The 13,093-nt window shown below is 35.0% G+C and overlaps 1 long non-coding RNA gene across 1 annotated transcript; it reads left to right on the plus strand.

Moving 5' to 3' along the window:
- Positions 1–5,172: 5,172 nt before the first annotated feature.
- LOC116143576 lies at positions 5,173–8,507 on the plus strand. Its single transcript, XR_004130141.1, has 4 exons — positions 5,173–7,291; positions 7,507–7,593; positions 7,681–7,794; positions 8,371–8,507. It is a non-coding gene; the product is annotated as an uncharacterized LOC116143576 (long non-coding RNA).
- The last annotated feature ends 4,586 nt before the right edge of the window (positions 8,508–13,093 follow it).

A 13,093-nucleotide genomic window follows, 5' to 3' on the forward strand; every position in this document is an offset into this window, starting at 1 on the left:
TGTGTGTCTAGTTTAATTCTGGAGAGTTTCATGAGGTTTGGATTAAGGGCTGGATTGTTATGAATTTTTCAAGTCTACCTCAATTTTGGAAACAGGGACAGATTTGAATGAGTTGAAAGGAAATTGTGTTTTAAATAGTTATTGATTCTGGAATGACTTGAGAAAATTATGGGAACAACTTATGTGTCTCTAGAACGCTCTGTTAAAATTATGGCTTAAAAATGATAAATAGAATTCTAAGAAAAATCTGAGAGCGACCGATTTTTGATTATAGACAGTTTTGTTAAAGCAGAAGTTTGTTATCTTTTGGTGTGTGAAGTGTCCAATGATTTTAATATTGGGCGTTACTTATGGGACTTATGTATGGAGGATTTATTGAATTTTGTACATAGAGGCAAGCGGGGGCATTATTAGAAGATTTCAGTCATTTTTTCGGCTTAAGGTCGAGCTTCAACGGTGAGTGTTTTTAATAAACTTTCCTTAAAAATTTTAGATCTATGCTTGTATGATATTTCTAGTATGCCATTTTTATATATTTTGGTGAGGTTTGAGCAAAATGTGAAGCTTGCTTGTTTATTCTTCTTTGCATTTTTCGGACAAATTCTAGAGTGGTTGTTTTGAGTTTTAAAGGGAATTGCTTGCTAATTAACTTGCATAATGGGCTGTTTCAATAAACTGAGATGGTGGCTAGATATTTTGGGTTGTATGCACTCGGCTGGATTGCATTTTGAGAGGTGCTGAGTTATGTAGTTGGACTAAAAGTTGGTTGGTTAAATACACTTGTATGCTTCCAGTTGGCTGTCCTTGAGAAAATTGATTTCCATGGTGTTTAAAATGCTGGAGTTAAGGCATTTTGGCTGTTAAAATGTTAAGAAAAGACTCGATTTGTGAGGTTAGTAATAATTTTCAATCTAAACCTCAGTTTCTGAAACATGTTTAGAAAATTGTAGTTTCACCCTTATATGTGACTTTGAATATTATGTCATATATGTTGATTTATAGCACATACGAAATTGCTATGACTTCATGTTACTTGAGACTATGCATGAGTATGCTGGTGGTGCTAAAACCACCAACGAAGTACCCATCCCCCAAATACGATTTTGGCTCTGCCTGAGCGATGCAGGATTCCGCCAGGTATGACGATTTTATTGGCTCTGCCTGGGCGTTGAGTGGTCCGCCAGGTATGACAGTTTCAGTGGCTCTGCCCGTGCGATGATAGATTTTGTCGGGTATATAGATTTTATTGGCTCTGCCTGGGCGTTGAGTGGTCCGCCAGATATGACAGATTTTATTCTCTGCCTTGGCGTTGAGTGTCCGCCAGGTGGACAGTTTCAGTGGCTCTGCCCGTGCGATGATAGATCTTGCTGGGTATGACAATTTTATTGGCTCTGCCGGGCGTTGAGTGGTCCGCCAGGTATACAGATTTTATTGGCTCTGCCTGGGCGTTGAGTGGTCCGCCAGGTATGACAGATTTATTGGCTCTGCCTGGGCGTTGAGTGGTCCGCCAGGTATGACAGTTTCAGTGACTCGCCCCACGCGATGATAGATCTTGCCGGGTATGACAGGTATGTCCCTCGCTCTGCCTGCGTGTGGGACGCCCACCATGTATGACAGATTTTCCCCAGGGTACTAGTTGGGTGAGAGTTTTCACATGTGAGGAGATAGTTTGGATATGTATATCATTTATTTGAAATGGGAACTTATAAATGTAAATGTTATCGTATATGAACTGTTTCTTAGAAATGATGTTTTAGAGAAACATGAGTATTTATTCGTTTATCATAATAGTGTTCAGAAAGAAGTCTTGCCATGAGAGATTTCAGCATGTGTTATGAAAGATGGCTTATATTATAAATGTGTATACGGAAATGAAATTTTATAAGCATGAGTGTTTTTATTGTATATTGAAATGTTTTATTACATACTAACCCATTCCCCACTCCACTGAGCATTCTAGCTCACCCTCGTTTTCAAATGTTTTTCTTCCCCCCCCCCCCCCCCCCCAGGTCTAGAAGGTGATCGTGCAGAGGAGTGAATTTCACTTAAGGTTGGGCCACACGACTTCATTTCACATAGATTCTATAGTTGTTTTTTGTTTGCCGCTGCAAAGTTTATGTTTCTTTCATCATGTATTTATTCTTGTTTGGATTATTAAAGATATGGAAAAATCTGATACCATAAATTTCATTTTGTGAAAATTCCAATTGCATTGTTTATATGCAAATGACGTTACATTTTTATGATATTTATTTATAACAGGTTTTATAGTTTTCTCACATGGCACGTCTCGATCACCTGAGTCTCATGGGTGCCGGCCCGGAGCCTATGGGATAAGGGGGGTCGGGACGAGTCGTGTCGTTTTCTTTATTACACGATCCCTCACATAGTGCACATCAATCTTAATGTGCTTGGTTCTAGCATGAAAAATAGGGTTTGAAGACAATGCTTTAGCACTCATGTTGTCACACCAGATGACAAGACAACCATTCAAAGTAATGCCAATTTCTTCAAATAGGTTTCTAATCCACACAAGTTCTATAGATGCCTGACTCAAGAACTGATATTCTGCTTCTGTAGATGACAAAGAAACTACCTTTTGTTTCTTTGAACTCCACTGAACCAGATTTCCTCCAACAAACACAGCATAGCCACTTGTGGACCTCTTATCATTGACATCACTTGCCTAATCTGCATCAGCATATGCTTCTAACATAAAATGCTCCTTTTTAGTAAATAAAAGACCATGAATTAGAGTGCCCTTTACATACCAAAGAACTCTCTTGCATGCTGTCCAATGATTGACTGTAGGCTACTAAAGAAATTGACTGAGTTTGTTCACAGCAAAGGCAAGATTGGCTCTGGACAGTGAAAGGTATTGCAACCCTCCAATGATGCTTCGGTATAATGATGGTTGATCAAGTGAATCACTATCTTCTTTGCTCAACTTAGTTCCAGTGGCCATAGGAGTAACATAAGGCTTAGAATAATACATACCAACTCTTATTAAGAGGTCTTGAGCATATTTGCTTTGTGTTAAGAGTAATCCCTTGTTATTTCTCTTAACCTCAAACCCAAGAAAATAGTTGATAGGACCAAGAATCTTTAAATCAAATTGAGTATTCAGATCTATCACTACTTGATCAACTAAGGGTGAATTGTTCCTTGTAACTAAGATATCATCTACATACAAGTAGATACTCTACACAATACTCCTTTTTGTAAAAGAATAAACTTACATCAGAGATTGAATTCTGGAAACCCAGCTCAACAGAGCATTTTTTAGCTTCTCAAACCAAGGTCTTGGAGCTTGTTTGAGCCCATACAAGGCCTTATGTAATTGACAAACCTGCCTCGTTTGAGAAAAATCAGAAAAACCTTCTAGTGGCATCATAAACACTTTTTCTGTCAACTCTCCATTAAGGAATGCATTATTTACATCTAATTGTTGCACTTCCCATTGATTATTCACGGCGAGAGACAAGATAACTCTGATGGTGGCTACCTTGACTGCTAGTGAAAATGTCTCTAAGTAGTCAATACCAGGGGTTTGTTGAAACCCCTTGGCAACTAGCCAAGCTCTGTACTTGGAGAGGGAACCATCTGAATTCAATTTACTTTTGAATACCCACTTGCTACTAACTACATTCATCCCATCAGCATAAGAGATTAGTTCCTAGGTTTGATTCTTTAAAAGGGCTTGATATTTAGCCTCCATAGTTGCCTTCCACTCTAGAGTATTTAAGGCTTCAGTAACAGATGGTAGTTCAGACAAAATAGTTTGTGTGGAGAGAAGAGCCTGAGGTATATTATTTGAGACACAACCCTTAGATCCCTTGGACTTAGTTATCATTGGATGGATATTCTCAGTTTTACTTGTGGCAATACATTTAAGAGGAGATATGGGAAGGACAACCTCAAGTTGAATTCTAGAATTTGGATGTGTTGAAGTAGACACTCCTGAGTCATCTTCAAGAGTAGGCAGGTTGGTACTAATATTGTAATTCCCAAGACTGACAATAGTGGGTTCTACTTGTGAAGCAGATTCTACTTGGGGAGGAGATAAAGGGCAATCTACAGTGGGATTTACTGGATTTGTGGCTGCATTTGTGAAGGGTTTAGAAGCTCAAACTGGAGATTTGTATGATGATAAAGGTTGTGGCAATATCTAGGACTTAGAATTCTCACAAACATCAAGTAAGAGATTAGAAGATAATTCATTCTAGACATCAGATTTGAATGGAAAATTCACTACATTAAACCATACTTATTTAATAATATACACCCTGCTTGAAGATCTCATACATCTATAACCTTTATGAGCAAGGCTGTAACCTAAGAAAACATATTTTTCAATGTGGAAAGACAACTTATGCTTCTGGTAAGGCCTGAGATATGGATAACACCCACAGCCAAACACTTACAGCCAAACACTTTAAGATCAGTATAGGTTGGTGAATGTTTAAAAAGAGTTTCAAAGGGAAATACAAACTCATAGCAACCGAAGGGAGTCTATTAAGTAAATACACAGTTGTGCTAAACGCTGATCGCTAGAATTTCAGAGGCATAGTTGCATGAGCTAGAAGGGATAGGCCAAATTTAGTAATGACTCTATGTTTTCTTTCTACTCTACCATTTTGCTGGTGAAGGTACAGACAAGGATGCCTAAACATAACTCCATGTTTTTCTAAATAACTAGTAAAGGGTCTAAACTCCCCTCCCAAACTGTTTGTAAGAATTTCAGTTTTGCATCCAATTGTTTTTCAACAAAATAGTGAAACTAAGTAAAAACACCAAGAAGTTCAGATTTAAGCTTTAAAGGATAGATCCAAGTATATCTACTAAAGTCATCCACAAATATCACATAATACCTATACCTTTCAATGGACACAATAGGAGCAGGACCCCACTGATCATAATAAACTAACTTTAAAGGTTTTTGAGCTCTTGAAGTGGAAATAGGAAACTTGCACTGCTGTAGTTTACCAAATTGACATGCTTCATAGAACACATTTTTATTTCCAATAGTAGTATTTTTTACATGCAGCTTTTCAAGTACATTATTTAAAACCTTAGTATGAGGGTGGCATAATCTAGCATGCCATAGAAATATTGCTAGATGGCACAACAAACAGTGACTTATTAGTAGAAGTACACTAAAAAATAAACCTTAGAAATTATTTGAGGAGTCCGCTTTATTAGCTGTAGGTGAACTAACTACGTGAAATTTAGGAGTTGAAGTGAAGCTTGAAGCATGAAAAGTAGACTTTATTTGAGAACCAGCAGAAGAGAAATCGATTGTTGGCAAGGTAAGTTGATAGAGAAATCGATCGTTGGCAAGGCATAACAAACAGTGACTTATTAGTAGAAGTACACTAAAAAATAGACCTTAGAACATTATTTGAGGAGTCCGCTTTATTAGCTATAGGTGAACTAACTACGTGAAATTTAGGAGTTGAAGTGAAGCTTGAAGCATGAAAAGTAGACTTTATTTGAGAACTAGCAGAAGAGAAATCGATCATTGGCAAGGTAAGTTGATAGAGACCATCCTTCACTGTCCCTTGAAGAATAATAGCTTTGCTGTGTTTATCCTTTATCAAACAGTGATGAGCATGAAACTCAACTATCACATGGTTATCCTTAGTAATTTGAGATATGCTCAATAGATTTTTAGCAATGCGTGAAACACACAAAATATTGTGAAGTTGTAAAATTCTATTAGAATCAGCAGAAGGTAATAATAACATACCTGTGTGAGTGATCGGAATAGACTGACCATTGCCAACTTGTACTTGAGATCCTCCTTGATAACTTGACTTCATAGCCATATTAGCAGCATTTACCATCATATGATTTGATGCACCAGAGTCCATATACCAAGACTGATCTATAAGAGTTTGTGGTGTAGCAACATCTTGAGACATGGCAGTTGATGATATAGGTGCAAAGGGGGCAGACATCAAGGGTGAGTTGTTGGGGGACGTCATGTTGGTATCATGGACTGGTGAGAAATGTTCAAGTAGGTGTGGTTGGGAGTTTGGATAAATGTAGTTTGGTGAAGGATTTTTGGACACACCAACAGCCAAAAAGTCTGGAATCCCTCATCAGAGTGAAGATGGTGCTTTGGTGGTGGAAAGTTTGCTATAAAAAGAGCTTGAGCTTGAGCAGCAGGTTCATGTGTAATACCTGAGTATGATTGACCATTATTAACTGAAGATGGAAGGGATGCTGGTTGAACTTGAGAAGTATTGAAATTGTTGTGATTTGAGTTTAGGAAATCATGGTCAAAACGATGATAACATTGTCGGGCTGAGTGACCAGTCTTGCCACACACTTGGCAGACCAACCTAGGCCTGAAATATCCTCTGTCTCGACCTTTGCCTCTCATTCCATTATTGTTGTTGAATTGAAATCCACTAGGAGCAGAATATTGAGTAATGGCAAGGTGAGGAAACACAATAGTGTACATAGCTACATTAGAAGGCTATTAAGGATACACTTCATGATGTTGATAACTCATCATGTCTGACTGAACCATAGGTGAAGAACTGGTATTCTAAAATCTAATTATCTGAACCATAGATGAAGGACCAGGACTCTAAAATGTGACTCCTCTAGAATTGGTATTTTGAAATTGTGATACCACAAGACTTTGAAATTGTGGCACACCAGTGGTGTCAGTCGAGACTTGTTGTTTTGTAGCTAGTAGTGTAGAATAGGGGTGGGACAAAAAAATCCAAAAACGAACCGAAAAACTGGTTCGAAACCGAGCCGAAAATCTGGTTTTTTTTGTAAACTGGTTCGGTTTCGGTTTAGGCAAATTGAAAAAACCAAAACACTGGATCGATTTTGGTTTGAGAGTATTCCCAAACCGGTTAACCGAAATCGGTTTTTAAAACCGATTTTAAGTTTTCAATAACCTTAGGTATATAAGGAAAAAGATTTTTAGTAAAATTTGTTTTGCAAAAACTCCAGATCTATAGTCACTCCATCGCATTGCCAAGCGCCACCCACCACCAAAGCCATCAGCAAAGCTTTCTCATCACCATTAGAGCGTTATCCTTTCTGATCGGCTAACGTCGACAACCACCTAGTGACCACCACGATGGCATGACCACGGCTCCACGAACGACGAACGGTGACAACCACCCACCCACAAACGACGAATGACGACAACCACCCACCCACGAGGCACGAACGATGAATGGTGACAACCACCCAATGACCACCACCACGACACGACCACAATTAAAAATCTGGGTCCTCAGCTGCTTCACGTTAGTTCAGCAAGGTAAGCTGAAAATCTGGGTCCTAGTGGCTGGTGCTCTCCAAGAGTCTGTTGTTGAGGCCCTGTTTCAATTCTTCCTTCTTATTTTTTTTTTTAACAATGTTTCTTTTTTGTTCATTGTTAAAAAAGAAATATGTAGACTAATCCCTCAGTGTATGCCATTTTGTTATTGTTTAACAATGTTTCCTAGTGCCTCATATATTTTCCTTTTTTGCCAGCTCCTCAGGAAATAGATGAATATGAACTTATTGATCTTGTTGACACAAATTGACGCCTTTAGAGAAATCTGGTTTTGGGAAGGAGTGGTAAGTGCTCTGTCTTTGTGTTTTATGACTATAGATCACAATGTTTGTCATGCGTATTTTGTTGTAATAATTTATATTTCATTTTAGAAAGCCACCAAGTGATTGGAATGGAAGGAGGCTATTGTAGAGCTAACCAAGCTTGCTTCAACGAAAAAGATAGCGCCTGGTGATTTTTCAGAAGTTTGCCAGACCTTGAAGAAGGTATTTTTGAGACACTATATTTTCACTCATTCTTTCTAATAGCCCTTGATGTTTATTTATGACTGGCTAGTGATCATTTGTATATTTTCTTGTAATTTGGCTAAATCTTCAAGAAGCTCAATGAATCTTTTCCTCTAAACCATTGATTATATGTTTACTTTTCAGTTTAAAATTTAAATTTGTGTGACATACTTTAATTAATTGTTTGTCTAGCAAAAGAAAAGAAGAGGAAACAATGTGTTTTGTATTCTATCTTTTAAAATGTAAATTATTTTGTGTTCATTTTCTATGTCATGTATGTTAAGTGTCCCACACTAATGAAGTCTATGATTTTGACAAGGCTAGTCATATGATAGGTAACATTTTACTAAGGGCTTAAACTTTGAGGTTGGACTTGTTAATAATATATTAAGAAGTTAAAGGTTGCATCCATATTTGTGAGAGTTAATTAATTTTTTGGTGGACCATCTTTTGCTTTGAATTTCTATATTTTGGAGAGTTGCTAACTACAAGTTTACTGCACATGCAAATTGTTACTTTACCATGAAGGCCTGAATTGTTGTCCTTATTCACTAGCATTGTAGCAGGTTGAAGAAGTTTGGAGATCTGAAGTTTGGTGTTTTAACTTTTAAGATGGTTGAAGAAGACTTTTTTTGTTCGCAAATATTTTCACTTTTTAATTATACCAATGTTTTTATTGATGAGTATTGAGCAATGTATAATTGAATACTTTTTCATATTCTAGATTCAGCATTTAAAAATAGGTAATCTAATGTGTTTATTACACAAAGAATACAAGTATACAACAACAATACCCAAATAACATAAAATTATAGCATGAAATTATATATAAAATAATAAATAATTGAATGCTATTGGTATTGAAATGTAAAAAATGTACAATTTAGGGTGGAATTGGAAAATCGGTTTGAAAACCAGTTAACCAAATCAAATATTTGGTTCGGTTTACATTCGGTTTATACCCTAAACCGGTCCTGTTTTGGTTTAGCTTTTTGTCTAAACCGAATAACTAGTTCAGTTAACGGTTTACCCAAACCGGTTCCGTTAACTAGATTATCCCACCCCTAGTGTAGAAGTCATTTTGTGAAAACTTGATAAAGCACTATTCTGTTTCTCAATTCTCATCTCATGTTTGTGAAGAAGCAACTGAGCTTTTTGAAGAGTGGCAGTACTGCTGTTGGCTACAAGATTAGTCACCATAGTATCAAATTTTGGACCTAAATTATCCAGGATGTATAGTAGCAATTCCTCATCTCTGGTTTGAACTCAGCTCATCTCGTAACTCTCTCATCCTTAGAATACACTCATTAACACTTATAGATTCTTTCTTAGTATTTTGCAACAAATTTCTCAAATGTAAAGTTCTAGCCTTTAAGAATGATTGAAAATACAACTCCAAAGTATTCCAAATTTCATACGCACTTGTGCATTTAGCAACATGCCTAAACATAGATTCGGAAATAGATGAAATTAACCAACTTTCTAGAAACTAATCAGTATTTTTCCAATCAAAATACTTAGGGTTAGGTTTCTTGATTATTTGCTCAAAGTCTAGCATTTGCTCATTTAAAAACATGGAAAGGCAAACATTCACACCTGTGACAAAGCCATCAAGCTCATATGAAGTCAATGCAGGTAGAACTTGAGATGTCCAGTAGTTGTAGTTTCTCTTTCCTAGCTGGATTGACAGAGTTGGAAGAGAAGAATGAGCAACTGAACTCATTGCTTTTGCACTATTAGCTTGCTCGTTTACTATCTTTGAACTAGAATTCAAGGATCCATAACTCAGATTAACCATGGACGTCTGTCGACAGCTCTAATACCATGAAGATTCTTTAGCAGATTTGAAAGAAAAATTAAACATAATGAAGAATTTGAGAGAAAATTTAGTTGAGCTGAAATGAGAATCTGTTTCATTAACTGATTTCAGTACAAAAAAGACTCTGTTTATATAAAACAGTTGAGTACAAAAACACACCATATTGAGCCAAGTTTCTATTTCTTACATTTTAACCCAACCTACTAATTACTCAGCCTTTTCCTAATGCATGTGAATTCTCAATGATTGTTCACATCATTATTGAACTGGGATGGCCTAATCGGTCATGCCAAGCAACAAAGTATTATGATTAGTAAACTTTTGATTCACTATAACATGTGTTTAAATTACATTAATATTTGTATAAAGCAATCCGAAAGAAAAAATAGGTAATTTTTCCAGCACACATTTCTTGCCTACAATTATTCTTGTAATGTAAAGATATTCAATATTTCCTTCATTGGTTGTGTCAATATGATATCCATTATAGTGAATATCTTTAAAAGTCAATAAGTTTCTATTAGACTTAGAAGAAAATAATGCACCTTCTATAATAATTTGTGTTCCTCCGAGAAATAATATATTTGCTTTTCTAGAGCCTTAAAATAATCTTGTACTACCAGATATTGTATTTATATTAGCTTCACACATTATCAAAGAAGAAAAATAGTTTTTTTTTTTTTTTTTCTTTAAGTGTAGTGTGCGTTGTAGCACTGTCTGCGAGACAAAGATTTTCATTATTGATCTTGGATCCAATCGTAGACATGGGAATGTCCATTTTTCTTTATTAAAAAACAAAATACATCGTAAGGCATATTACAAAGTAATTTATCCAAAATTGAAAATCACACTTAAACATATTAGAAGCAAAACACTCACACTTAAACATATTGAAAGTAAAACACTCTAAAATAAACAATAAACACAAAAACAAGACTTTAATAATTTTGGGCATTTCCATCCCCAATGAAATGATCAATTCTCCCTTCAAGATTTTTGAAGCAATCTGCAACATCTAGATGTGTTGTATCAACAGGTCCATGATCAAAATTATCATCTTGATAAGCAAAATTTGCTTTTCTATTTTCATTTTGGTAGGCAAAATTTGCTTTCAAGTTTTTCTCTTTTTCTTTCAACGATGCTTGATAAAGTTCAATAAGATGTTTAGGCATACAAAAAGTACGTGACCAATGTCCTTTCATGCCACATCGATATCACAAATTTTATGTATTCTTCAAATTTTTATGTTGTCCACTTTTTCCCTTTTCCTTTTTCTCTTCATTATTCTTCCACTTTTGGTGGCTTTTATAATTAGAAGAGTTATTGTTATAACCACCACAATTGTGATTATTATGACTTTGACCACGACCACGACCATCGCCATGACCACGGCCACCACCACAGCAATGACCTCGCCCTCACCCATGATTATCAAATATTGTCACATTCACTTCAAGGAATGGAATAGAAACTGTTGGGCGAGCTTCATGATTTTTCATTAATAGCTCGTTATTTTGTTTAGCCACAAGAAGGCATGAAATTAGTTCAAAATATTTTTGAAAACCCTTTTCTGTATATTGTTGCTGTAGGAGCACATTTGATGCATGAAAAGTAGAGAATGTTTTCTCTTATATATCTTCACGAGTAATATTTTCTCCACATAATTTCAGTTGAGGACTAATTCTGAATACTGCGGAGTTATATTCAATTGCTAATTTGAAATCTTGTAAACATAAATGCATCATAAGTAGCTCTAGGAAGAATCACAGTTTTCTAGTAGTCATATCTTTCCTTTAAATTTTCCCAAAGAGTAAGTGGATCTTTTACTGTAAGGTATTCAGTTTCCAATCCTTTGTGGAGATGGTGTCGAAGGAAAATTATGGTTTTAGCCTTATTTTCATTGGATTATTTTTTTCCTTCTTTGATGGTGTTACCAACACCCATAGCATCTAAGTGAATTTCAGCATCAAGAATCCATGACAAATAATTCTTGCTCGCAATATCAAGAGCCACAAATTCAAGTTCCATAAGATTTGTCATGACGAATAATATAAAAGAAATATTTAATAAATTAGACAATCTCTAATTAAATGAAAATATTATCACAAATAAGAATTTAGAATAATAATGCACCTAAAATTTATTGCAGTTATAGAATTTAATCGCTTGAAAACATAAATCATAAAAGCAAATATTTACAAATATATGTATGTCTTTTCATATTAATCAAATTATAAATCTATCACTATATAAAGTTTTGTAAATAATGAAACCAAAACGTTCCAAATTAAAACACTTTCATATATTTTATACTATAAAAATGATTAAACATTTCAACATATTTATAAAGCATATTGAGATGCAAGCAAAAATGAATTTACTTGGAAAACTGGAAAACTCCAACTCCAAATTTGATTAGGGACAAAAGCTTGAAACTTGCCTTGACAAGTTGACAATTTAAAAATCTAATATGGTTGATGCGAGAATCATGTTGATAATGTATTATAAAATAAACTAAGAGAAGAGAGAAGATGATTCAAGGAAATAGAACCAACGCTTTTCTATTCCAAAGTTGAGTGTGTACATCATCTTTCACAATACATATATTTACCGTCTCAAGATTATGAAATATTATAAATGAAATTAAAAACTAATAAAATGCTTTGAAGTGGTAGAACTTGAAAGTTTCAAGAGTTAGAGAAAATGAAAGATTAGGAAGTTACAGAATTGCAAGGGGCATCCACATTTATTCATGACAATCTCTATATTTTATTTTCTATTTAATTTAATTTTATATAATAATTTATTTTGATAAGATCTATCTAGTTTCTTTACTCGAGTTTCCTTGATTTTTTGTTCTTATTATTATTATTTATTTACTATTGATTGTGTATGGGTAATTTTTTGTTTAAACATACAACATATTTCACTGTAATTTTTATAAGTTATTTCTTTTATTTTTAATAAAGCCAATATATTAATTTGGGTTCTGGTTTTCAATTTGGAATTAAGTGTTAAAATATTCTACTGGTTTTGTGTGTAATTACGAATCTGTGATTAGCTTTTGCATAACCCGTGTTGATGTGCAATAAAGTTGCATAATTCCAATATATCACTTCTGATTATTCCATGCTTATGTTTGGGGATTTTTTTTTGTTGGTAAAAACAATATTAGAGAATTAAATACCTTGTGAAATTATGAGAAAAATGGTTTTTGGATCTTAAAAAACCGAGTCAAAATGACTAAGATATTGCAATTTGTAGTTTTGGGTTTGAAGTGAGTCGTTTTTGGGTCGGGTATCTGGTTGCAGACCCGACCGAAGGTTGAAGGTGGTTGGAGCCGAAGATGACACGTTTTTCTTCAAGTCTTGAAAACGACATGTTGTTTACTAGTTTGAAAAAAAAAAAAATTATGATGGTTCAATTGATGTATTTGTCATTTGATTGATAAAAACCTTT

The sequence above is a fragment of the Pistacia vera genome, unplaced genomic scaffold (genome assembly GCF_008641045.1).
Source record: "Pistacia vera cultivar Batoury unplaced genomic scaffold, PisVer_v2 Contig430, whole genome shotgun sequence".
Classification (NCBI taxonomy): domain Eukaryota; kingdom Viridiplantae; phylum Streptophyta; class Magnoliopsida; order Sapindales; family Anacardiaceae; genus Pistacia; species Pistacia vera.